Below are 25560 nucleotides of genomic sequence, written 5' to 3'. Positions count from 1 at the left end.
TCCTTTTTTTCTCTGTCCCCTATCCCTGTTAATATATGTATTTCCCCAATTAGAATGTTCCTTATGTATGAATACATTCTTTTTATATATTTTCTTAGAACTCTGAACTACGTACTAGGTGGCACAGTGGATAGAGTGCCAGGTCTAAAGTGAGAAATATTCATCTTTCTGTGGTTAATCTGAATTTGGACAGTTACTAGTTATGTGATTATGGACAAGTTATTTAACCCTGTTTGCCTCAATTTATTCATTTGTAAAATAAAACTGGAAAAGGAGATGGTAAAAACAAAAACAAAACAACAAGAACACAACTCCGGAACTGTGCACCCTCTCAAACAAACAAATAAAAGGGGACCATGAGGTATTAGACATGATTGAAACAAATGTACAACAACAGAGCAGTGTGGTCACATAGTAGGTACTTATTGATCCATTCAGAAAATTGAGTTGATTTGGATAATTGCTAAGTTCCCCACCTAGCTAAGCTTCATAGGAGCTGATAAGCCTTTTAGTGCATATAAAATTCTCCCAGAACTTAGACTGTGGTGTTCTTTTTAGCCTAACCCCTTGTAGTGAAGAAAGCTAGGTTCTCTAATCTTTTCTCTTTAGGTAGTTATTTCATTCATTCTTTAATACCTCTGATGAAGGCTATTTCACATGCCTCTCAGTCATACCACCTCAATTCCATGCCTAAATTCTCTGTTAGTCCTATCCTAGGTCTATTCAACAGAGGCTCCCAACTGAGCTAAATTATACAGGAGATGTCTGAGCAAATAGGCATTAGGATGAACCAAGGCATTTGACCCTCACTCTTGTTTCCCTTCTTCCCCTTGCCTGAAAAAGGTGCCATTAAAATCAATAATAACTTGAGCTATTATTCCTCTCCTTAAAAAAGTGACCTGACCTAAATCATATATAACCTGGAAATGAAAAGCTAGCCTTGGAACTCATCTTGTTATTTCAATTCTTACTTCAATGTACAACCTAAAAGCAAAAACTTTTCAAAATGTAAGAAGAGGAAAACCTTAAGTGCATGTGCACGTGTGTGTGTGTGTGTGTGTGTGTGTGTGTGTGTGTGTAGGTGTTTCTGTAAGTTTATTTCAGTTAAAACATAGTTTGGGGGAATTTAACTATTCCCTTGAAGCCGAAGAAAGCTATCCACAATGGTACTGATCTAGCAAAGAACTGAATGTTAATGAATAAGTGCTATTGACTCTAAATCAAACGTATCTATTCTGCATTCACTTACTCAATTGGGAAACATATCAAGCATAGGATTCAGTATATTCAGAATAATGTTCTCATAATTTCAGCAGCATAACAGGCAGCAGTATGAATCATAAAAAAGAAATTTTCATTGTTCTGTTTCCCCCCACCATTTTTAATAATCAGCAATACTTGGAGTAACAAGCAATTGTTTTAAGTACAAAACATTTAAGAGCAAAATGCCAAGAAGTTCCCTTTAAACAATGTCTATGAGATCTAATTATTCCTTTTCCACATATATGAGAGAGATAGACAAATATGGGGGGGAAGGGACACTATACGGTGAGGAGGACAGAGATAAAGACACAGAAAGAGAATAAATTCGAATAAGAGAAAAAGGAGAATTTTCTGTATTTTATCTGTACTAATTACCCAAGGAAAGTCTAAACTGCAATGCTACTACAGCTTGCTCTGTAGCAAAGCCCTGTTAATTCAAGGGATAGATCCACTACTAATTACTGACAAAGAGCCATAAAGTTACACTAATCCCTAGGCTGAAGTTCAGCCTAATTATGCAGATTTAGCCTTCAGCATTTCAGGTAATATGCTACTTTTTGGTAGTCATGTCTTATTCATTGTGGACTGGAGTTGTCCCCATGTCCCCACTGTCCTACAAACCCTGTCTACCTGTTTCTCAAATCTAATCTAATAAGCATTTATTAAGCACCTATTGTGAGTTGAAATCTCATCACCATGAAGATGGAGTAAAGATTTTGATACTTTTCATTTTGAATTACTGATAGAAAATGGAGACTTTCAAAGAAAGTTCTGAAAATTTGGTGCCTTCTATTATGGAAAACTTTGGGAGAAACTTACTGCTTTACCTTCCAGCCCAACTATCAGAGGACAGAGGTAATTGAGGGCATTAGCACAGGAATCTGGCATTTTATAGATGCTTATTATCTGTTTATTGGAGTAAACTGAATTGATTGGTATGGGGTTAGGAAAAAAAAATTTGAAAAGAGCATTTGCCTTCAAGGAGCTTAAATTGTACTGAAAGACATGGAATCAACATTGGGATTATTTGAGGAAGGAGTTCTTAATCTTTAGGGAGATTCTGAGAAGGGATTTTAGGGTTTAGAGGTTGGTTGGGAGGCTATTATCCAAGAGAAACGAGAAACAGATTTTACAAAGGCATGGAAACAATCAGATAATAGGCCAATTTGACCGGAACATAGGACGCATGAATCAGAAAATAAAATAAGCCTTGAAATGTAGACTAGAATCACAAGACTTGAATGATGATCCAGAAAGTTCGCATTTTAACCTAGAGGCAAAAAGGAACCCCAGAAGATTTGTTGATAGGGAGTGGGAAATTCAGACTTCCTTTAGGAAGCTTTTGTTGGCAGCTGAGTGGAAGACTGAGGAAGCACAAATAGGAAATTGGGAATCCAATTGGGAAGCTCTAATGATATTCAAACAAAAGAGGATCAGGGCTTAAAATGATGGCAAGGTGACTGGAGAAAGGAACCAGGTCTCCTGACTCTCAAGTCTTTGAATACAGCAATAGCTTCCCAGTCTAAATTGGGGATGGAGGAGTAGGAGGAATCATGATGAATTTCATTCAATTCAATTCAGTTCCACAGGCATTTAGTGAATATTTGGACATACCAGTTACTTTTCTGGTATTATGGATATAAAGAAAAAAAAAATGGAATAGTCCCTGTCCTCAGGAAACAATACATATAGTTAAATACACATGAAAAGTAAATAAAATGTAATTTGAAGATGAACACTAACAGTGAAGGAAGGGGGATGAGAGGGAAGCAGGAAAGACATCCAGCATAAAGTCATACTTGTATTATATTTTGATGGAAGCCAGTGCTTCAACAAAGTAGAGGTGATGAAGGAGAATATTCCAGGCACAGAGTAGGTGCTTAAAAAATTCTGGTAAGTTTATAAACAACAAAATTTGATAATTTGTCACTTCCCCCTCAGTTCCAGGTCAGTTAATCAAGTCAAGTGAAATCAAATTTGATGGTATTTGGGGAAAAAGTCAAAAGCACTACACAGACATCAACTATAAAGGAAGCTGTCAACAATTTACTGTGAATATTTTATTGACTGTGCCCAATGGCAACTAGCAATTTGGTCTACTCTAAATAAAATGATAGAACCAATTCATATTTATATAGAACTTTAAGGTACACAAATTGTTTTCCATACAACTCACTGAGGTAAAGAATATATGATTATCCTTTTTTTTTTTTTTTTTTTTAATATGGAGAATCCATCTGGAAATCCAACTACCAAGCTGAATTCTCTTTTTAGAGTTTGGTCTAAAATATCTAAAAAAATACTTTGTCTTATTTTTCTCTGAAGAAAAAGTAGGATGTAAATTCTTTGTGGGCATAGTTTCCCTTCCTTCCTTCCTTCCTTCCTTCCTTCCTTCCTTCCTTCCTTCCTTCCTTCCTTCCTTCCTTCTTTTCTTCCTGTCTGCCTGCCTTCCTTTCTTCCTTCCTTCCTTCTTTCTTTTCTTCCTGTCTGCCTTCCTTCCTTCCTTCCCTCCCTCCTTCCCTCTCTCCTTCTCCCTCTCCTCCCCCCTCGCTCTCCTCCTTCCCTCTCTGTGTCAGGTGTATTCCTCATCTTTTTCAGAGTGCCAAGCTAGCAAACACTTGCTTAAAAATGTCTATTAAGCTGAATTGGTGATAAGGAAGAGGCCTCAAAAATCCATTTTAAAATTAGAAAATGGAAACAAATATACCTATGAACTCAAGAAGTCACTCCTTATTGGCTTAAGACAAAAAGATATAAACCCTGACTCTTCAAAAGACTGACCTGCTATTGATGGAAAATATTACAACTGCTTATTTCCCCTGTCCTTTCAAAGGAAAAGAAACAAGGTAAAAATTGTCCAGATAAGCTGTTTGTGAAGCCACGCTACACATGTTCATGATTTGCATTTTTGTATCTTTGCCAAAAAAAAACAAAACAAAATAAAATAAAACAAAAACCAAATGGTTCATGAAGACTTGGATTGAAATGATTAAACAATAGCAAAAATGGGTCTGGAGTAGTGCATCCAACTATCTAATTCTATGCCTTCAATCTCACATTGCACTTGCTTCCAGGTTGATCTCCAAACTTTGTTGGGTAGAGAGGACCTACCCAAAATCTTACACTCAGTAATGGGCATTCTCACTCCTGATCATTGGTTTCACATCTTAGTAACTATGAATTCCTGTAGATAATATTCCAAATCCATTCCAAGTCCTCTACCATCCTAGTTCTCATTCCCATTTTCCTGAATTTACCCACCCCAAAATCTTGATCTAATTCCATCTTAAACTTCTACTCTGATCTCTGGAATTTTAGGAAGAAATACATCTTTGCTTAAAAGAGAAAATAAAGGAAAACATTTTAAAGTGATGGATGATATTCTGTATTCAATGTCTAAGGAAAAGAATGAGCATTTTAGGAAAAGGAACCATATGGAACAAAGATAAACTTATGTTCAATTCTGATTGAAAATCAAAGTGATTTTATATGTATATACATGTGTATTTATGCAAAAGGATGCATATATTTATAAATTTAAATGGGTTGTATGAAATCTTTTCAGAAAAATAAAGAATAAAAACTAAGGGTTGCCTTTGAATTGAATTGAAATTACCTTAGATCAACTTTAAAATAAATAAAATAAATAATAAATATATTATATATTAATTATTAATTAATTATTATTATTTATATTATCATTATATTATATTATATATAATATAATATATAATATTATAATATTATATTATTATTAATAATAATAAATATATTAAAAAATAAAATAAAATAAAAATAAAATAATTAAGGATAATGCAAGACTAAGGCTTCTAAATGTGTCCTGACATTAATACTTAATTTTAATTTAAGGAAAAATCATTGTTGAAAAGAACTTTGACACTATTGGAAAACCCTATAGAGTCTTTCACTGAAAGCCCACATCATTTAATCTCTGTGAAGCTGTGGGGAGCCGGCACTAATCTACAGCCACATAAGGCCAACCTTGAATAGGTTGAATCTCCTAATCACATTATACCAAAGACTTCCTGAATAGGAATCTCCTAATCACATCCTAACTTTGAATAGGCAGATATCTAGGCATCCCCTAATCACATCATAGAGCTTCCTGCCACCAGAAACGTCTGAGCAGTTCATCCTTGGGCGGGATACCAACCCTTTGTCATGGACCCCCACCCTGTACTGTGTTTGTACAACCCTGCCTTCTTTTCTACTGCTATATATATCTGTACTCTTGCACCCATTAAAATGAGGCTTGATCATAATGATTTGACTTGCCTCCATTTTGCAAGTCCCCTCTCTCTTGCCCTTATCTCTTTTCTTCCAGGGTCCACACACTCTGCCTTGCGGGCCGAGGCATGACGCCACATTTTATCCATCACTATGAAGGGATTTAAAGAACAAAAATAATATGAAGTAATTTTAACATATTTTCTCACCATGAGAACTCAAGGGCAGCTTTGCAAAGTGACCATTTTTTTCCTAAGTCTTACTAAGACTTGAATACTGGTATATATATATATATATATATATATATATATATATATATATACCAGCACACACACATGTATGTCTGTCTGTCTGTTTCTCTCTCTCTCTCTCTCTCTCTCTTTATATATATATATATATATATATATATATATATATGCTGAGATGCTAATACTTTTTTTCTGTGCAGTTTCTGTCCACTCAGGATAATACAAAGCAGTTCTAATGTACTGATAAATCTATAGAATCTAAATAATCTAGTGGCCTATTTGCTTTTCCATTTGATTAAAATGAAGAAGAGAGTCAGTGGAGCAGATAATAAGAGCACGTAAAACTCTCTCAAGACAATAGCCAGAGAAAGGTTAAAAGTGCAGGCAACTTAAGGCATTGGATGAAAGCGATTTTACACAAATACCAGCTTAGAGCTAGAATTGCTTTTACTAACTGAAAGGGAAAAGTGATTCAATTAATAAAAATAAATTACCTTTTACTAAGTTAAATAAAGGCTAATAAAAATGAAGCTTCAGTATATATGGCAGATTTATGCTAACTATAACTATTTCATTCTAAGATAGAAACATTTTAACATGATATTAAAAAAGATCAAATTAAACTTTAATGAATACAATGCTAGATGACAGAAACTGTGCCTTGCCTTTTATACATTTTTACTGAGTCCATATACTTTAATTTCATCTGAATCAAGTTTTTAAACAGATGAAATAGCCTTTCAAAAGAAAATACAGCAAAATAAAGACTGCTCCTTCTCTTTACATTGTTGCCTGCTTCTTAAGCTTAATTTACTCATTCCTTTTATTTATTCATTTCAAAAAGCATTTATTAGGTATCAACTATGTAAAATATACTTCCATGCATTCACACCTCGCTTCAATATTTATGCCCACTAACTTCTCAGTAGTCCTATATTTGGAATTCACCCTCATTCAACATTTTCTGAACTACTTCATTGTAATCATTCTTTACCCCAATCTTATTTTCAGAGGGGCACTGTGGGGCAGTGAAAAGATTTTCAAATCAGAAAATTGGTTTGCAGACTAGTTCTGCCACTTCCTAGTGTTATGATGTTGGACAATTCATTTCTCCCTAGTTTTTCCTGATTCAGGGTGTTTACTCAGTATGATTGATGAGATAATGGTTCTCTAGTTCTCATATACTTAGTATGGTGATGTAATAATGGTTCTATAGTTGGTACATGCTCAGTGTGCTGTGGTGATATAATTGTACTAAGGTATATAAGGTCTGAGAGGACTTGAAATAAACAGACTCGAGTGAGACTCAAATGAGAGCATGCTCGAGCTCAATCTCTGACTCCAGACTCTAGAGAGATCCTACAGAAAGCTAGCCTGGACATTACACTTTAGTGTCTGAAAATGGGGCACTGAAAGAAGCACACTACATTTTGAGGCTCTGGACATAAGGACCTACACTCAGCAGTTCAACTGATGTAATCATAAACTCAGTGGAGACCTGGAATATAGGCTGAGTGCAAAAACAGACAAGCAGAAAACTTTGGTAAGGGTTAAACTAGTGACTTCCATTTTTTTTTTTCAGCTGAAATAGGGCAAATACTAAGAAAAAAGCCTTCTCTAGCCCAACGGAAGTGTGTAGCATGTGTAGTTAGGTAAATAAAGAAGCACGATTTGTTGGTAACTTGGAAGCAAATCATTGGACTCTTAAATATATTAGAGTGCATGTATCCTTGGCTCTCTAAGGAAGAAAAATTAGAGCCAGATATGTGGAAACTAGTGGGAGAGCAACTAATTAAATATTACAAAGCTAAGCTGAGGAAACATTCTATATATACAACATAATACAGTTAGCTTTAAGGAATCCCACAAGTTTTAAAATAAGGAAAAATTTCAATGTGGACAGCCAGACAAGGAAGTGTGAGGAGAAAGGGCCAGAGGGGGATGTTACTGAAAAAGCAGCTGAAAAGCATGAAGAATCGGACAAGAAAGGAGTTTAATACAGTGCTGATGAACTTAAGGAGTGTGGTGCTTCTCAGCAGGCTCCCTTAGGGTATTTGCCACCTCCAGACTTTTCCCCCCCTCAATTTTGACTTTGTGGGCAGAGAGAGGAGGAGGAGTGGGAGAGGCAGTGACAACATCAGTGCCACCCATGCAGCAGCTTTGTCCAACTCCTATAACAAGATTACAAAAGGCATTAGTTAAAGCTAAAAGGAAGGATAGGATACATCTGATTTTAGAATAGAAGCATACCCTGTGATTGAAGAATTTGATTTTTCAGTTCAAGAAAGAAGAAGATATGTTCTTTTTAATCTGCGAATTATCAAAGATCTGAAAAAAGGCTTGCACTCTTTATGGATCTACATCATCTTATGTTAAGATGGTATTGGAGAATTTGGTGTATGAAATTTTAACCCCTAGTGATTGGAAATCTATAGCAAAAAGGTGTTTAGAATCTGGACAAAACTTGTTGTGGCTTTCTGAGTATAGTGAACTCTGTAGAAAACAAACCCAGTGAAATAGGCAACCTGTAGTTAATATACTAGTCACCTTTGAGCAACTAGCAACTTCTGGTGATATTTACCCAGATTTTGACTCCCAACAACAGAATCCAGGAATATTCTGGACTGCAGAGATTATAACTGACCATCCTATCCTCATTATATATGTAAATGGCATACCATTGAAAGGATGGGTAGACATGGGTGCAGATTATACAGGCATTAGAGATTCCAGTTGGCCCAGTCATTGGCCAAAGATTAAGGCAGACACCTATATGTCTGGCACAGGAGGATCAATAGCAACTGAAGTTAGTGCTACCCCTCTGAGATGGATATTTAAAGGTGAAACAGGAGTTTTTACTCCTTTTGTAGTAGAAAAAATCCCCATCAATCTAGGAGGAAGAGATAGCTTACAACAGTTAGGATTACAAATTAGTAATTCTTTGTACTTTTTAGGCAGGACTGCTGTTGAAGGCCTGCCTGCACTCTCACTTGTTCCCATTCAATGGAAAACTAATACACCAGTGTGTGTAGAACAGTGGCCCTTAGTAAGTGAAAAAATTCAGGCATTATTAGATATTAGATATTACAAGAGCAACTTGACCAAGGACATTTACAACCTTCTCTAAGTTCTTGGAATTCCCCTGTATTTGTTGTAAAAAAAGAAATTTGGAAAATGGAGGATATTGACTGATTTGAGAAAAGTAAATGAACAGATGGGAACTATGGGAACTCTTCAGCTTGGATTTTCATCTCCTACTCAGTTGCCTAGAGAATAGCCTCTTTGGGTTATAGACATTAAGGATTGTTTCTATTCTATCCCTCTGGATAAGGAGGATATGAAAAAATTTGCTTTTTCAGTGCCCAACATTAATTTAGCTGAGCCTTATAAAAGATATAAATGGACAGTTTTGCCACAGGGAATGAAAAATAGCCCTACTATGTGTCAAATGTATGTTGCTGCTGCTCTTAATCCAGTAAGAAAAACATTTTCAAAAGTAATGTTATTATATTACATGGATGATATATTGGGATGTGCACCTGAGAAGCAAATGCTAGAAGCATGTCTACAAAAGACCATAGAAATATTAAGGAACTACAAATTGCATATAGCTCCATAAAAAATTCAAAGACACGCTCCTTTTCAATATTTAGGATATGAAGTATATCTTAAGGTGCTTATGGTACAAAATGTTTCTTTAAGAACAGAGAAGATGAACACCTTAAATGACTTTCAGAATGGATGTGTCTAGTATTAGGCTTAATTACCTATCAATTACAACCATTATATGACATTTTAAGGGTAGACAGTGCTTACAAAAGCAGCTTACAAAAGAAGCTCACTAGAGTTTGAGAGAAGTTGAACTGGCTTTATCCAATATAGTTGAGTCACTCAGAAACCCTTGGAAATATCAATTTTTGCTCCCAAAGAGGCACCGACAGCAGTCCTTCATCAAGAATACAGTATGATAGAGTGGGTGAACCTCCCAGCACAACCAGAATGAAGTCTTACTCCTTAGCCAATGCTTGTGGCTAGAATCTTATTAAAGGCCATTAAGTGAGCAGTACAATTATCTGGGGAAAGACCTGACAAGATATATACCTTTTATACCAATGCACAAATTAATGTATGCTGTGAAACTATCCCAGAGTGGCAAATTTTATTGGCCACAGCTCCAAATTTTACACACACACAGGTCTCCATTAAAGATAACTCAGCTATTACATAATTAAGAATGGATTTTTGAAAAAAATAATTTCTAAGGTTCCTCTTAATGGACCAACTATCTTTACAGATGCATCCAAACATAACATTTGTGCTGTGTACTCTTGTGACTTAACTATAAAGAGTATAGTCAGAACTCAGTTTCAATCAGCAGAATGAATTATATGCAATCATGCTAATTCTTAGTTATTATCCAGAAGATGCAAATATAATATCTGATTTGGCCTATTCAGTAGGTGTGGTACAAAGAAATGCCACAGCCCAAATACAATTTGTAGCTTCCAATATATATCAGCTCTTTAAGGAACTTCAAGAGCAAGTGAGAAAGCATGCAGGTAAGATTTATATCTTGCATGTCCACTCTCATACTGGACTTCCAGGTCCTATTTTTGATGGTAATTCAAAGGCAGATGGCCTTCACCTTCTAAATATGTTCGCCAATACTCCTTTATTTCAAGAAGCCCAAGAATCTCATTCTAAATATCATGTGGCTCCTCGAGCTTTACATTTGAAATTTGGGATAACAAAAGAGCAAGCTAGGAGCATAATAAAAGCCTGTACAGCTTGCCTTCTTTTCCACGCTTCTATGCTCCCTCCAGAGAAGAACCCTCGTGGTTTGAGACCCAATGAAATTTTGCAAATGGATGTGACCCATTATAAATCTTTTGGTCATCTGTCTTTTATCTATGTTGTACTAGACACCTTTTTAGGATTTATTTTTGCAATACCAGCAGCAAAAGAGACAGCCCTTATAAAAGTATTTGCAATTATGGGTGTGTCACAAGCAATAAAAACAGATAATGGACCTGCATATACTTTTTTTTTTTTTTAATAATTATAACTTTTTATTGACAGAACCCATGCCTGGTTAATTTTTTTTTTTAAACAACATTATCCCTTGTACTCACTTCTGTTCTGACTTTTTCCCTCCCTTCCTCTACTCCCTCCCCCAGATGACAAGCAGTCCTATACATGTTATGTCACAGTATATCCTAGATACAATATATGTGTGCAGAACCGAACAGTTCTCTTGTTGCACAGGAAGAATTGGATTCAGAAGGTAAAAAATAACCTGGGAAGAAAAACAAAAATGCAAACAATTTACATTCATTTCCCAATCTTGTTTCTTTGAGTGTAACTGCTTCTGTCCATCACTGATCAATTGAAACTGAGTTAGATCTTCTCTTTGTCAAAGAAATCTACTTCCATCAGAATATATCCTCACACAATATTGTTGTTGAAGTATATAATGATCTCCTGGTTCTGCTCATTTCACTTAGCATTAGTTCATGTAAGTCTCTCCAAGCCTCTCTGTATTCATCCTGCTGATCATTTCTTACAGAATAAGAATATTCCATAACATTCATATACCACAATTTATCCAACCATTCTCCAATTGATGGACATCCATTCCTTTTCCAGTTTCTAGCCACCACAAACAGGGCTGCCACAAACATTTTGGCACATACAGATCCCTTTCCCTTTTTTTAGTATCTCTTTGGGATATAAACCCAGTAGTAGCACTGCTGGATCAAAGGGTATGCACAGTTTGATAACTTTTTGGGCATAATTCCAGATTGCTCTCCAGAATGGTTGGATTTGTTCACAACTTCACCAACAATCCTGCATATACTTCTAAACATTTTGCACACTTTTGTGTACAATATAAGATCTTACACACCACTGGCATACCCTTTAATCCTCAAGAACAGACAATAGTAGAGAGGAGAAACAGAGACATCAAGACACTCCTCCAAAACAAAAGAAAGGGGGTAACCCTAGAGAACTTCTAAATTTAGCTCTTTATACAATTAACTTCTTGATTTTTGACAAAGATGCACTGGCTCTGGCAGACAGGTTTTATAACCCACCAAAAGGGCAATGAACAGTGTGAGCAGCTCCACTATCTTTAGATAATTGCCAGGTGATGTGGAGAAATCCAGAAAGTGGTGAATGGAAGGGACCATATAGGTTAACTGCTTGAGGGAGTGGGTTTGCTTGTATCTCTACAGATGAAGAAGGAATCAGATGGGTGCCAAAGAGCCGTGTTCACCTTGTACTTTAGAGAGAGATGGAAAAGACCTTTGAAACAAAGGAAAAGATCCAAAAAAATATCAAATGGTTACATCTCTGACTACATGTGCCACTGAAAAAGCATGGCTGTTAACCCAATGTGAATGACAATTGACTCATGAACATCAAAAAATGTCAACGAGACTGCTGCAGGACTTCAAAATCTGTAGGAATCATTGAATTCCCTGACACATGATGAGACTGTTCCAAGATTTCAAAATCTGCAAGAATCATTGGATTCTCTAACACATGAAGTAATGAACAATAGATTGGTTTTGGACTGTCTCTTGGCTGCTGAAGGAGGTGTATGTGTAAATGTTATTTATATACTCTCCTTCTAGGACTTATGGACATATGTAATTCCTCATGTTGATTCATATTGTTTGTTACATCACTACTAGCCTGTGTTATATTACTATGTGTTTGTGTAATACCTCCCATGCTGATAGATTTATGTATACATGTTTTAAGTAAGACTGAACTTCAGTCCAGAGAAAACCTGCTAACAATATCTGGTTTGGCTCCCAATTTCCCTTTGGTGCCCACCTTCCTTCTTGAGAAGTCAAGGAGGGTGTGATCACCTTCTTTTGGTGTTTTCACCTCCCTTCCTGAGAAGTCAGGGAGGGTGTGACCATCTGTGTTCTAAAATAAAGAAAGCAGGGGATGTAGAGGACCGAAGATATTGGGGAACTCTAAGAAAAGTATACTTGAAGCAAGGATACGTATAACAGGGTCTTTAGTCAGTGTGGTTGATGAGATAATGGTTCTCTAGTTCACATATACTTAGTATGGTGATGTAATGATTCTACAGTTAGTACATGCTCAGTGTTCTGTAGTGATGTAATTGTACTAAAGTATATAAGGGCTGAGAGGACTTGAAATAAGCAGACTCAAGAGAGACTTGAATGAGTGTGTGCTCAAGCTTGATCTCAGATTCCAGACTCCAGAGAGATCCTAGAGAAAGGTAGCCCAGACATTACAACTTGCCAAATCATTTTTCTTTTCTGAGCCTCAGGTTCCAAATCTATAAAATAAAGGGGTTGGTCTAGAATATCCCTAAAGTTTCTTTCAAACTCTTAATCTACAATCTTCCTTAAAGAATTGGTAAACATATAGGATAACAGAGGTGGAAAAGCTTTTGAGCAGGAATTCCACCCACAACATCCCCAAATGGTCATCCAGTCTTCATTTTAAGATCTTCAATGATGGGGAACTTGACTATTTTTAAGATAGTCTATCTCACTTTCAGATAGATCTGAATTTTGGGAAATTTTTGTTTGTCTCCTTGTAACTTAGAGTTCCTGATCCTCTCATAGGTGGGGCTAAATAAAACAAGACTAATCCTGATGCCACAGGCCAGTCCTTTAAGAATATAGCACCTATCAAGTTTCTCTAACTCTTTTCTTTAGAAAAGAGAGAACTTCTACAAGTTCCCCATCAAGCTTTTGAGGCCCCCTGTCCCAGCCAGATCCTAATTACCCTCTTCCTCTATATATACTCAAGATTTTTCATTTGATTCAATTTAGCAAATATAAAATAAGCACCTATGTTGTAGGTACTATTCTGGGTGTTGGGGATGCAAAAGCAAATAATGAAACATTTGATCTGGACCTCAAAGAGTTTACATAATAAACAGGGAAAATATGTACAGTATGCAGATAAGTAAATATAAAGGTTATAAAAATAAATGCAGTTATATGGCAGTAGATCCACTAAAGGAATCAAGAAAGGTCTCATGTCACAGATGATTCACTTCACCTGAATCTTAAAGAGACATGATGATTCCAATAATAATAATGATACTAATAATACACTCTGACAAAGCCTGTTGATTCTTTTTTCAGAATAAGTATTTTAAGCATCTATTATATTCAAGAGTTTGTGCTAGGTTCTATAGGTGCTAAGTCAAAATTAAAGTCTCTTTCCTCAAGGAGATTACTTTCTCACTTGTATAATCATACAAGTTAACTTGTATATCTTGCTATCATTAATTAGAGATTTGTGTATAGGCTCCAAATAGATTGTAGCCTTCTCGAGGGCAAAGACCAAGTCTTACAAAGCTTCTTTATCCTCCATGATGTTGGATGGAAGATACTTGTTGATTGCTTAGCATAAGCATCTTTTTTCTTTTTATTCCATATCAAGTTAAATGACATATTATAGCAATGACTTGATTTCAGTTCTTTGAGGAATTCTAAAAACAGAACAAACTCTCCCCAAGAGAAAGAAGGGTGCATCTTTGCTGAGTATGCTGCAGGAGCAGCTGAAAACATGACCTCATCACATTTACATGATTAAAATAAAGAGTATTCAGAAAGAAAAAACAAAACCTGTTGTTTAGACACTGATGAAGCTACATGTTACCTCTTACTATGGTAAGAACAATGCTGAAATCATTATTTGTAGATGAGCCACAGAGCTACTGCAAACAATAAAATTTTCTATTATTTTATGAATGCTACTTGAGAAAAGTAGTTTAACGTTTAACAAACAACAGCAGGTGTGATAAATGTAGCTCCTTGGGGGAGGAGGCTTTTATTTGTTTTTAGAGATTTATTCTTGGCAGAAATCACCTAGTTACCTTCCATCTATATAAACTACAACTGACTCTAAGATCCTTTTTGATTGTCATTTAGGGAATAAAATCCAAACACCCCAATTCCAAGAACAAAAATGATAAATGCCGGGAAATTAAAATTTTAACACTAAAGTTCCAACAGTGAAAGTGCTTGAAATGCATTTAATGTTCATGATAGGGAGAAGAAATTGATTTAAAATCCAGCTCTGCATTGGAGATACTATATCTGATCATTTCTATAGGATTTCTTCTCGTGGACCATCAAAAGTAATTTCAAATATAGTTTTTCATGGTAAAACTAGTGACACAGTGCTTTGCCATGGAATCAATTGAATTATCCTGTTGGTCAAGTCACGCTACCTCTGTGTATAGTATTGCATAGTCAATTTCTCCTTTTAATTCAGAAGATCTATGACATGTTTGAGTTGGAAATACATAGAAGGCTGGTAGGTCCCATTCCTCTTCTTGCCTTCCAAAGGCATTTTTTATGATTTTCTACTACAATAATCAACCCAGTCAGACACTGCTGAGAAATAGTTTATTCATGTCATGGGGAGCTGGGTTCAAATCCTACCTGTGATGCTCATAACCTATGAGACCCTTAGTAAATCAATTCTCGTCCCTAGATTTCTGTTGTCTTATCCATAAAACAAGAGAGATAGATGGTCCCTAAAATCCTAATGGATTCTAGAATTTTATGGTAATACTATGATGATCTAGTCCATTTCTTCAGGAAAAAAAAGAAGAGGAGGAGGAAGAAGAAGAGGTAGCTGCAGTGGAAGCTATGGCTAATGAACACTAGTTTTGTTATCAGAGGGAGAGGAATCACACTATGTGCCTTTGGGCAAATCCTCATACCTCTCTGGGAACAGGTGACTTGATTTGCAAAATGAAAGGGATGGACTCTTGCTGGAGAAGAAAATGGTAAACCATTCCAGTATCTTTGTCAAGAAAATTCCCAAAAAAGTGGTCACAGAAAGTCAAACATGAATGAAAATTACTAAGCAACAAAAGGGAGTTTTGTGGACTCTGAGTCTCCTTTTAGCTACAAACTGAGATTCTTGTGATCCTATTGAAAGTATTTTAGTCATGTCCATATGTGTAAAGTGAAAGATAGTGAAAATAAGTTCTGTCAATTCAATACAAGCAAAGTCATTAAATGGAAAGATTTTTCAGAGAATAAACTATGTAGACAAGTCTTCCATAACAAGGAAGTCATAGAGCACTTTGTTTAGAATTAGATTAGAGACGAAAACTAGAATACATTGATTGAAACAGGGAACATTTTAAAATAAATATGAGTCCCAAATTCTTAGTGTAGTTTTAAGTTATTGAAGCTTTTGGAAAAAACCCTGCATTTTAAATTCAAATTGAATATAAATAATACTTACATGAATCTAGAAAAATATGTTAGACATACACCTGATTTATTCATAATTAAAACTACTTGAAAGAATAACCTAAAGCACTTTACAAACTCTTCACAATTTTTTCATATTACAAAGATAATATTTCAATGTTTTGGGAAATATGTGATCTACTAAAGGTAGGTACTCCTTTCACTGACTTATATTACAACTACTCCACAAATTTTTATCATCAGCATTAGCACTTTTTTTGTTGCTGTTGTTCATGAATTTTGTTTTGTTTTTTTCTTTCCATTATGGTTTAGGTCTTCCTCTGCTTCTCTGAATATCTCAGGTATATTAATATTAATAAGAAGCAGCCTGCTTCATAGAGAAGAGAGGACCTGCTTTGGAGTCAGGAAGACCTGAAAAAAAGCCAGGTTGTGAAGGGATGTGAATATCAAGCAGAGTGTTTGATCCAAGAAGCAATAAGAAACTCTTGGAGTTCAATGAATAGGGTAGGGTGAGCATGAATAGACCCATACTTTAGGAATAGTACTTTGGTAGCTGTGTGAAGAATGGATTTGAAGGGTGAGAAATTTGATGCATAAAAAAGTCTCTCCTAATAGTTCAGATCAAAGGAGATATGAGTGGAAACTAGGAAAATAGCTGAGTGAGCACAGAGAGAGGGACCAGCATGAGAAATATGGTAGAGGTAGGATCAATAAGATTTAACAAATGATGTACAACACTGGTTCTCAATCTGTTTTCTCGCATTTTCACTAAGTGACATGTCTACGTCTTTCTGGGCACAAATGTCCCCCATTGTGCATTTGATACCGCTTGCATTTTGGTTATCAAGGACAATACAGTAAAACCAAGTTAAATATTGTTCCCCTTTCCCTGAATGCCCACTCCCCATGACGACTCACTTTATTTCTTTTTGAGTTACTGATTTTTTGTTTTTTTCTCAGATCATGGTTTTCTATGATTATCAGATACAGAAAAATCCTGGGAGAACATTTTAAAGAGATAGACTTGAAAAAAATGAGAAATTTGTAATGAGAAAGACTAAGTCATTTTGACTATTATAAATATTCAAATTAATTATAAAGGATACATAAAGGAAGATGTTATCTGTATCCAGAGAAAGAACTGACAAATAGAGGTATGTATGGAATGATTTTATAAATACACACTCATTTGTATCTAACTGTGGAGTAGGGGAAAAAAAGAAATTTACAGGATAATTTTATTATGTATTTAAAAGGAGTAACAAGTTGTATCTAATAGGTTTGCAGTTTCACGTGCAATCTTCTTTTTGTTATTCTATTATACTGTGGAAATGTTTGTTTAATTTCAAAAATTAAAAATAAAATCAGTTTAATTTTTAAAAAGAATTATGTAATTTCTCATAGTTGATTCACCTTTATTTTCTCAGTCCGTTTAATTCTGGTCTCAAGTTGCTTGCTACCCGTAGTGCCTTTTTTCTATATAGATTGCTATAGATTGCTATATAAACTATAACCCAAGGTGCTGATAGTCTAAGTAATGCCACATTGTATGGGCAAAAGGCATCTCTTACTCATATTGAATTTGTCTTAGAATGTATAGTTAGATTAACCTCTTGCATACTACTGTTGTGAAAACTTGAAAGGTTGTATGTAATATTATCTTTGAGCAGGGACAGCTGGGAAATCTTGCCATTACCAGGAAAGCCTTCCTTATAGGGGGAATTCTACAGCACATATTCTGAAGGAATCCTTTTCTGTGACACTGGTAAGTAACCTAAGGAGGACATTTCCTTGCTTTGCAAATCATTTGATGGCAATAATAACTGAATAAATGCATAAAATCATCACCACATGTACAATTGTCTCAATCACATAGTTTTAATGGATGACATCATTATGTAGAGAGTCTTAATGGTTAAGACTCTCTTAACATCTATTTTGTTCTTTGGGTCAAATTCTTTAAAAAGTTATGTATATATGTATGTGTTGTATATATGTGTATAATATATACACATGTAATATGTATATATATATATATATATGCTTATCTATATATTTACATAGGCACACATATTCTATTTACATGCATACATATAAATGTTCCATAGAATAAAATTCCTTAATATGTGCATATGTATATGCATATATGTACAATATGCTCATTTACTTAATCTATACATATATGTATATATACACAAATATATGCTTATATATACATATATATCAGTGAATTTTACTTTATAGAAATTTTTATGTGTATATACATATCTATATACATATGTATAAATGGATTATGTATTCATGTATGTGTCTATATATGCATATTCAGTTTATATTTTGTATACTTTTCAGTCAGTTTGACTCTAGAAATATGGCTGACTTTGTACATCTTCTGTGAAGGTTTCCCTACTCTTTTCTCTTTGTGGAAAAGATTTGAAAAAATGTTTGAAGTTAGAGGTCTCAAGTACTAGTCCTAATTCTGCTATGAGTTAACTGTGTGAACTTGCATTTTGGTTATCAAGGACAATACAGTAAAACCAAGTTAAATATTGTTCCCCTTTCCCTGAATGCCCACTCCCCATGACGACTCACTTTGAAAAAGTGAAAAATCATTGTATGAAAAATCATACAATTTTGCTAGTGCCCCTTTATCTTAAGTATAAAATGAGGAGATTGGAATAGAATGGCCTCTGAGGTTTAAATCAATGATTTGATGAGACTGATTTTTCAACTACCATTAATTCCACTTTACAACTCTTCCTCCTGAGGACTGTGATATTGCTACTTCCTCAAAGATATGTTATAAACGAGATCATAGACGCGGATAATGAAAACAGATTGACATTATTTATTTATAAAAGGCTAGTTAGAGCCAGATGTGGGGGCACATGCCTATAATTCCTGATGCTGAGGAGTTGGAGGCTGATGGATTGTTTGAATTTGGAAGCTCAACCACAGAAGTGTATCATCTGACCACATGAAGTGTGGCATAAATAGAGTGAGCCCTACTAGAAATAGGGCTTATCAGACTGCCTCAGGAAGGATTTACCTGCCCAGATTGGAAAAAAAGGACCAGTTAATGTGTCTTTGACACATTAGTATTAGGATTAGGGCAATAACTGCCTGCTGTACTTCCAGGCTGGACAAGACAAAGTAATTCAGCAAATAATTCCATTTCACATCTATTTGTCTTCAAATAGCTTCATCTCAAAAGTGTTCTCAGGAAATTTTGATTTTGCTTGATTAATGCAAATACCTCTTTAGGTTCATTTTTTTCAACTGCTTTAATTTTTATTATATATATATATATATATATATATATATATATATATATATATTATTTTCCTGTTTTATGAGGTTAAAATAATCAGAGTTTACTGTCATTCTCCACAATGTTGTACAAATGAGCTCATTTTTTAAAACTACCAACACTCTTTAATTAGCAAACGGATTAAATGTTTGTTGGTGAAGCAGTTTATGCACTTTTAAAACTTGTCCATTGTGACAACTACAAACTTTTCTAAATTGTGCTTTATTTTTGTCCATTTCCTCCTTAAAACAAGTAACATAGTTCTCCCTTATAATATTATATTTATTTTAACCTTTGTAATGACCAGTCACTGTCCATTTTCACAATGAAGTAATCAAGTGTTAAAGGGTATATTGACTTGGTTTAGAGAATCTTATCAAGTTTTTCATATAATATATCTACTTCACCACTGCCCACAATGGATGTTGATGAATAAACTGCACCTGTCTTCATGATAAGTATGATCAAGTGCTCTATGAAATGATATTTCCTATTGCCTTAGGGTGTATATTCAAACCAATTCTTTTATTCTCTCTTGGGAGAAAAAAAAAAAAAAAACAAAAAACTGAATCATCCATACATTTGACTTCATTTTTTTAAATGCCTTTTATTTTCACTTATAGTACTCCCATTGATTACAAACTGCCTCAATCCTTCTAACAATTTGTCAACTTGTTGGGAAGAAAATAATAAAAATCAATGCTTATAATTGGTTTAAGATTTTTAGTGCCTTTTGTCTAATTTTCCATCAATTAATAGCTTTGTCTGGGAATTGCATAGTATTGAGGACCATATTGTTTATTTTTCCATTATTATGGCCAAATAAATGTATCATTTGATGCTCATTTTGGAGGAATAATAATAGATGTAGCTATTATCATATTTTACACGTTGCAGTATTGTACAAAGCAAATTCACATTTTTTTATTTTCTTGATTCTTCCATAAGTTATGTGGCATAGAAAGAGTTGATAAGTATTTTTTAACATATTTTGGAAATTGGCTTAGGAAAGTTAAATTATTTAGTCAAAGCTATACAAGCTAGTAAGAATGAGGATTCTAATTTAATAGATAATGTGGTTTTTTTATCTAGCTCATTTGCCTCCAAGTTAACATGCTGTATCAAGAACTGTTAGGCCACCCACTTCAGTGGTGCAAAAAACATTTTTCCCCTAAAATGGAATTTAGGCTACTTACTGAGAACAATATTCACTACTCCTGGGAAAAGCGCCCAGTTATTTTTCGTAGTTATATTTAGTTATATTTAGTTATATTTTATAGTTATATTTAGACATTCACAGTCAAGGCCTTGGTTTGACATTTCATCCCCCAAAATGAATTTGCAGCTTGACATTATTATAAACAATCTGAGCTTTTTTGCTTTCTTATATTTTTCTTTAAAATACAGCTAATCTGTTGAGCTTTATGCCAAATGGTTTTGCAAATGGTTTGTTTGTTTTATCACACAAAGGACATAGGTTTAGATGTGACCTAAAGTCTATTTCTCCTTGAACAGTCTTGTTGATAGTGGAGAAGGATAAATGGGGGCAGAAGGAGTGACTCATACTCCACGTGATACACTAGACTCAGTGTTTTCAGATTTTCTGACATCTTACTATATATTCTAGCTCCAAAACTAATGAATTTATAGCAGCTTCTATATAAATGGAGATAAAAGACATGGTACAGCTGAAAATGCATGTTCCTTTCCATGAGATTAAAAACTGAATCCAAAAAGTTCAAAATAATATTATTAAATAGCTAACAATTATAGAAAGCTTACTATGTGCCAAGTACTGTACTTTACAAATATTATCTCTTCACAACAACCTTGAGAGTAGGTGCTATTATCATCCCCATTTTATAGATAAGGAAAACAAGGCAAACAGATGTTAAGTCACTTGTTCAAGTCATACAGGTAGTTAGTACCGGAGGCCAGATTTTAATTTAGATGTTTCTGATTTTAAGGCTAGGGCTATACCCTAGCCTTCCTGCCCTTTTAGAGGTCCATCTGCTTGATTGATTGCTGATGAGAACACTTACAAATGTATGGTGTGGTATAAGCTAGACTGATAGACAAGAATTAAATTGCATTGACTCAAATTAATTCACAAGCAGAATAAAAATAAAACCAAAGTCATGGGGAAAACCAAACATTATTCTCTGTGGAAATGGATTTCTTAAATGTAGAAAATATAGACAAAACACCCCACAAGCTTAGGGAAAGGTCATTATTCAACCTGGTTTCCAGATTAAAAAAAGTCAAATGCAATTATTTTTCACTTATTTGTAATTATAGATAATGATTACTCCTTCCCCCACTCCCCTATAATAAAGAAAGAAAATAAACGACCTACTGCATGCAGGATTTGCAATTTGGAGGAAACAAACAGGATTGAAGAAGGTTCTCTGAATAATTATGGGCACTGGCATCCTTACCTAAAGCAAATGGTTCATCTGCATCTCAAGGAAGCATACCTAGAACTGAGAGAAATCATGACAACTGACATCTGCAGCTCAACTAAAAGAAAGGAGGGGGGGAGAAAAGATCACAGCAATATCAGTATGTAGTCAGTTATTATGAGAATTTTCCTTTTCTCTGTCTGACAAAATCAAAGCTAATTGTGGATGATTTAGATTTTACATTCGATACTTCTAAAGCAATCTGTGACCTATCACCATTATTGAATCCATATGCTCCTACAGTGGTACTGGGTATCCCCAAAGCTAACATAAATAACTAAAAATTCCTGGGACAATATTAAATCCACTCAAACTAATAATTCAAAAAATATTAAGTGCCTATAATGTGTCAGACATGGTGCTAGAGACTAGCATTACAAAGAAAAAAAGAACGACAACAATAAAGAAATAGCCTCTGTCCCTCAAGGAACTTATATTCTAGTGTGTGTGTGTGTGTGTGTGTGTGTGTGTGTGTGTGTGTTTAAGGGGGATACAATAAGTAAATACCAAGCATATTAACAAGAATCCAGAGTACTTCAGAGAGAGGACAGAGAAACAGACAGGCAGATAAAAGGTACTTTTTACTAATAAGGATAAGGAATAGTCTCTCTTAGAAGGTAAACTGTACTTTGAAGAGAACTAGAGACAAACAGGCAAAGATAAGAAGGGGATACATTCTAGACTAACTGTACAAAAAGCATGAGAGTAGCAAATGGAATTTCCTTTCAGGGAACAACTAGCGGCCTAGTTTGAAATTCAAAATGCCAAAAGGGGATTATTATGAAATAAGAATGGAAGAGTATCAGATTGGAATTAGATTGTAGAAAGCTTTAAATGATATAAAAGCCTATTAAAAAAACAAGCAACTTTATATTTTCACAATAGAGAGTTTATTCCATAGTTTTGTTTCTTCATTGTTATATGAATAGGTTCAGGGGAAACTAATTAAATGGGAATATACTGTACAGTGCTTGCTACACAATAATCATCTAATGTATGTTTGCTGACTTGTCTTAAGACATGATAATACAGCTATTGAATCCACCTCATTTCTAGGTCATCTCTAACCAAACCACTATATTATTTCCTTCCCCTCTGTATCTTCCTTTTATGTGTTCTCTCTCCCTCTTTCTCCCCTTCTCCCATTAGAATGTATCATTGAGGTGAGGGGCACAAATACCTAGTAAAGACACTATCTATAATACTTTTTTGTATTCTAATATATTTTATATGGAAGGTACCTCTTGGAAATACTATTCAGTTTTTGTCTGGATAACTTTCAGAGAAGAAATTCCAGCTTATTTTATAGATGAGGAAATTGAGGGAAACTGGATTAAGTGATTTGCTCAAGTCACACAGATAATAAATGTTTGAGGCTGGATTTGAACTCAGATCTTCTTGACTAACATGATCAGTATTCTATCTACTGTACCATTTAGCTCACCTGTACAATAGGAGTAATAATACTTTTATGCTACTTTTTTGTAAGGAGAGTGCTATGTATGCAAAATACTATATATTATAAAAAGTGTGAGCTCTTACGATTATGTGCCATGGGAAAGAAATTTAGAATTTGGGCAAAATTTGTATTAACATGAAAGTCATGTTAGAATTACATTTTGGACAACTATCCTGCATTTAAAATTCCACATTTCTAAGCCCGTATTTAGGGAGGAAAAAGAGAATAGCTAATCAACTAGTATAACCAAAGCTTTGAAATGGAGTTGCTTCAATAAATAGAAAAAAATAAGTTACAGGATTACAGATCAAAGTTGGTATGAGTCAGTACTAAAACTCACCCTACTTTAGGTTTCTAATTTGCCATGAATATTATAAAAATAGATAATCATGACATCATGTTATCCTCTGTATACAAAGAAGATGCCACAGCCTTCTATCAGGTGGGTTGTAGGCTGTGGGTTGCAGTTCTTTTCCCTGTAGTCGTGACAGATTGGGGCTAATCAATCCAAGCTCACTCCACTAGTTCCTCTCAAGAGTAACAGCAAAGTTTTATTTTTTTAATTTCCCCCTTCCTGCCCTCAGTTGATTAGGGTTAGGATATAGTCAATGGCTATGAGATAAACTGAAGTCTTTTGATCAATTCTAAAACCTAAGGTTCTGGAATAATTAGCCTATGGAATTAAAGTGAATATAACAAATTCATATGATTTCAATATGTATTCCATTTTGATAGGTTCATATTTTTTGAATTATGTGATTATAGTGTATTCCTGCCCTAGTGGTTGAAAAGTATAAGTTGTTTACATGAATTGATGCTAAGCGAAATGAGCAGAACCAGGAGATCATTATACACGGCAACAAGACTATACAATGATCAGTCCTGATGGACGAGGCTCTCTTCAACAATGAGATAATTCAAACTAGTTCCAATTGTTCAGTGATGAAGAGAGTCATTACACCCAGAGAGAGGAATGTGGAAACTGAGTGTGGACCACAACATAACATTTCCACTCTTTCTATTATTGTTTGCTTGCATTTTTGTTTACTTTCTCAGGTTTTTTTTCTTTCTAGATCCTATTTTTCTTGTGCAGCAAGATAACTATAAATATATGTATATATATACATATATATATAGGATTTAACATATATTTTAATATAATTAACATGTATTGGACTACCTTACATCTGAAGGTGGAGTGGGGAGAAGGAGAAAATTTGAAACAGAAGGTTTTGCAAGGGTCATGTTGAAAAATTACCCATTCATACATTTTGTAAATAAAAAGCTATAATAAAATAAATTTTAAAAAAAGAAAAATATAAGTCATATGTTAATAAACTGATTTCTAACTGCTAGGTCTACATTAAAGTACAGAGTCAATACATACACCAATGAAGTCCGGAAAACCACTCTTTATATAATTCAAAATTAACAGTTTTGAAGTCTATTTTTCATAAAATGACAGTTTTTTATTCTAACACTTCTTGTGCTATTTATGGTTAATATCTTACTTCTTTAAAAATATAAATGGCATAAATATTGCTCACCTTTAACTGAAAAATTGGCAGTTAATATTGATTGTCTATTTAATTAATCTTCCCTAGCCAACATTAGGAGATTTTAAAATGATTGCTCATGAAACCATTTTTCCCAGTTACCCAATTCATCTCCATCTGATGACCTACTTTTTTTTTTTTTAATCTTTTATAAGCTGGCTACAGTAGAATTGGGTCATGATGTGAGTGAGGTTTTAATAATGTGTGTTTTAATAGACTATGTTATTTAACCTCTCATTCTTCTGGTCTCTAGACAAGATGAAGCTTATTACATGAAATAGAAATGAACAATGTATAAGAAACTGGTCAATTTAAATGATTGAACCCTCCACCCATCAGGTGCTCTGTGGCATTCATTACACAGGGATGGTCTGAGGGAGTTTTTTTTTTTTTCAATTTATATCAAAAGCTATCATCGTGGGCACCTGTGGAAAAACAAAAACAAACAAACAAACAAACAAACAAACAAAGCAAAAAAAAAAATCCTCTAGGAGTAGTAATTGTCAGAAATCCCAGAAGTAATTAAATGGAGTTATAGATCTCCAGATCAAATTCAAACTAAGCATTGCTAAGTCAGTAATCTTACCTTGACTGATAACTACTAATATCAGTAAGGGTTAACAGTATATACAATTTTCATAGTGGACCTAAATGCAAACTTTGCACTAAATATAATGTAAGTAGAAATCAATACAGATGAAGGTTGCTACTTGGATTATTATGAAGTTTTAATATCTCAGAAGGGAAGTTTCCTAATTCTGAAAAAAAAATAAAGGGAA

At 34.4% G+C, this 25560-nt stretch overlaps 1 protein-coding gene across 1 annotated transcript in view; it reads right to left on the bottom strand.

Moving 5' to 3' along the window:
* CDH4 (cadherin 4) overlaps window positions 1–25560 on the bottom strand; it is a 1212105-nt gene that overhangs the window by 765333 nt on the left and 421212 nt on the right. The window lies entirely within an intron of this gene.

The sequence above is a fragment of the Sarcophilus harrisii genome, chromosome 2 (assembly GCF_902635505.1).
Source record: "Sarcophilus harrisii chromosome 2, mSarHar1.11, whole genome shotgun sequence".
NCBI classification, from domain to species: domain Eukaryota; kingdom Metazoa; phylum Chordata; class Mammalia; order Dasyuromorphia; family Dasyuridae; genus Sarcophilus; species Sarcophilus harrisii.
Note: the sequence above shows the minus strand (reverse complement) of the source record. Positions and strands in the feature narration are given on the sequence as shown.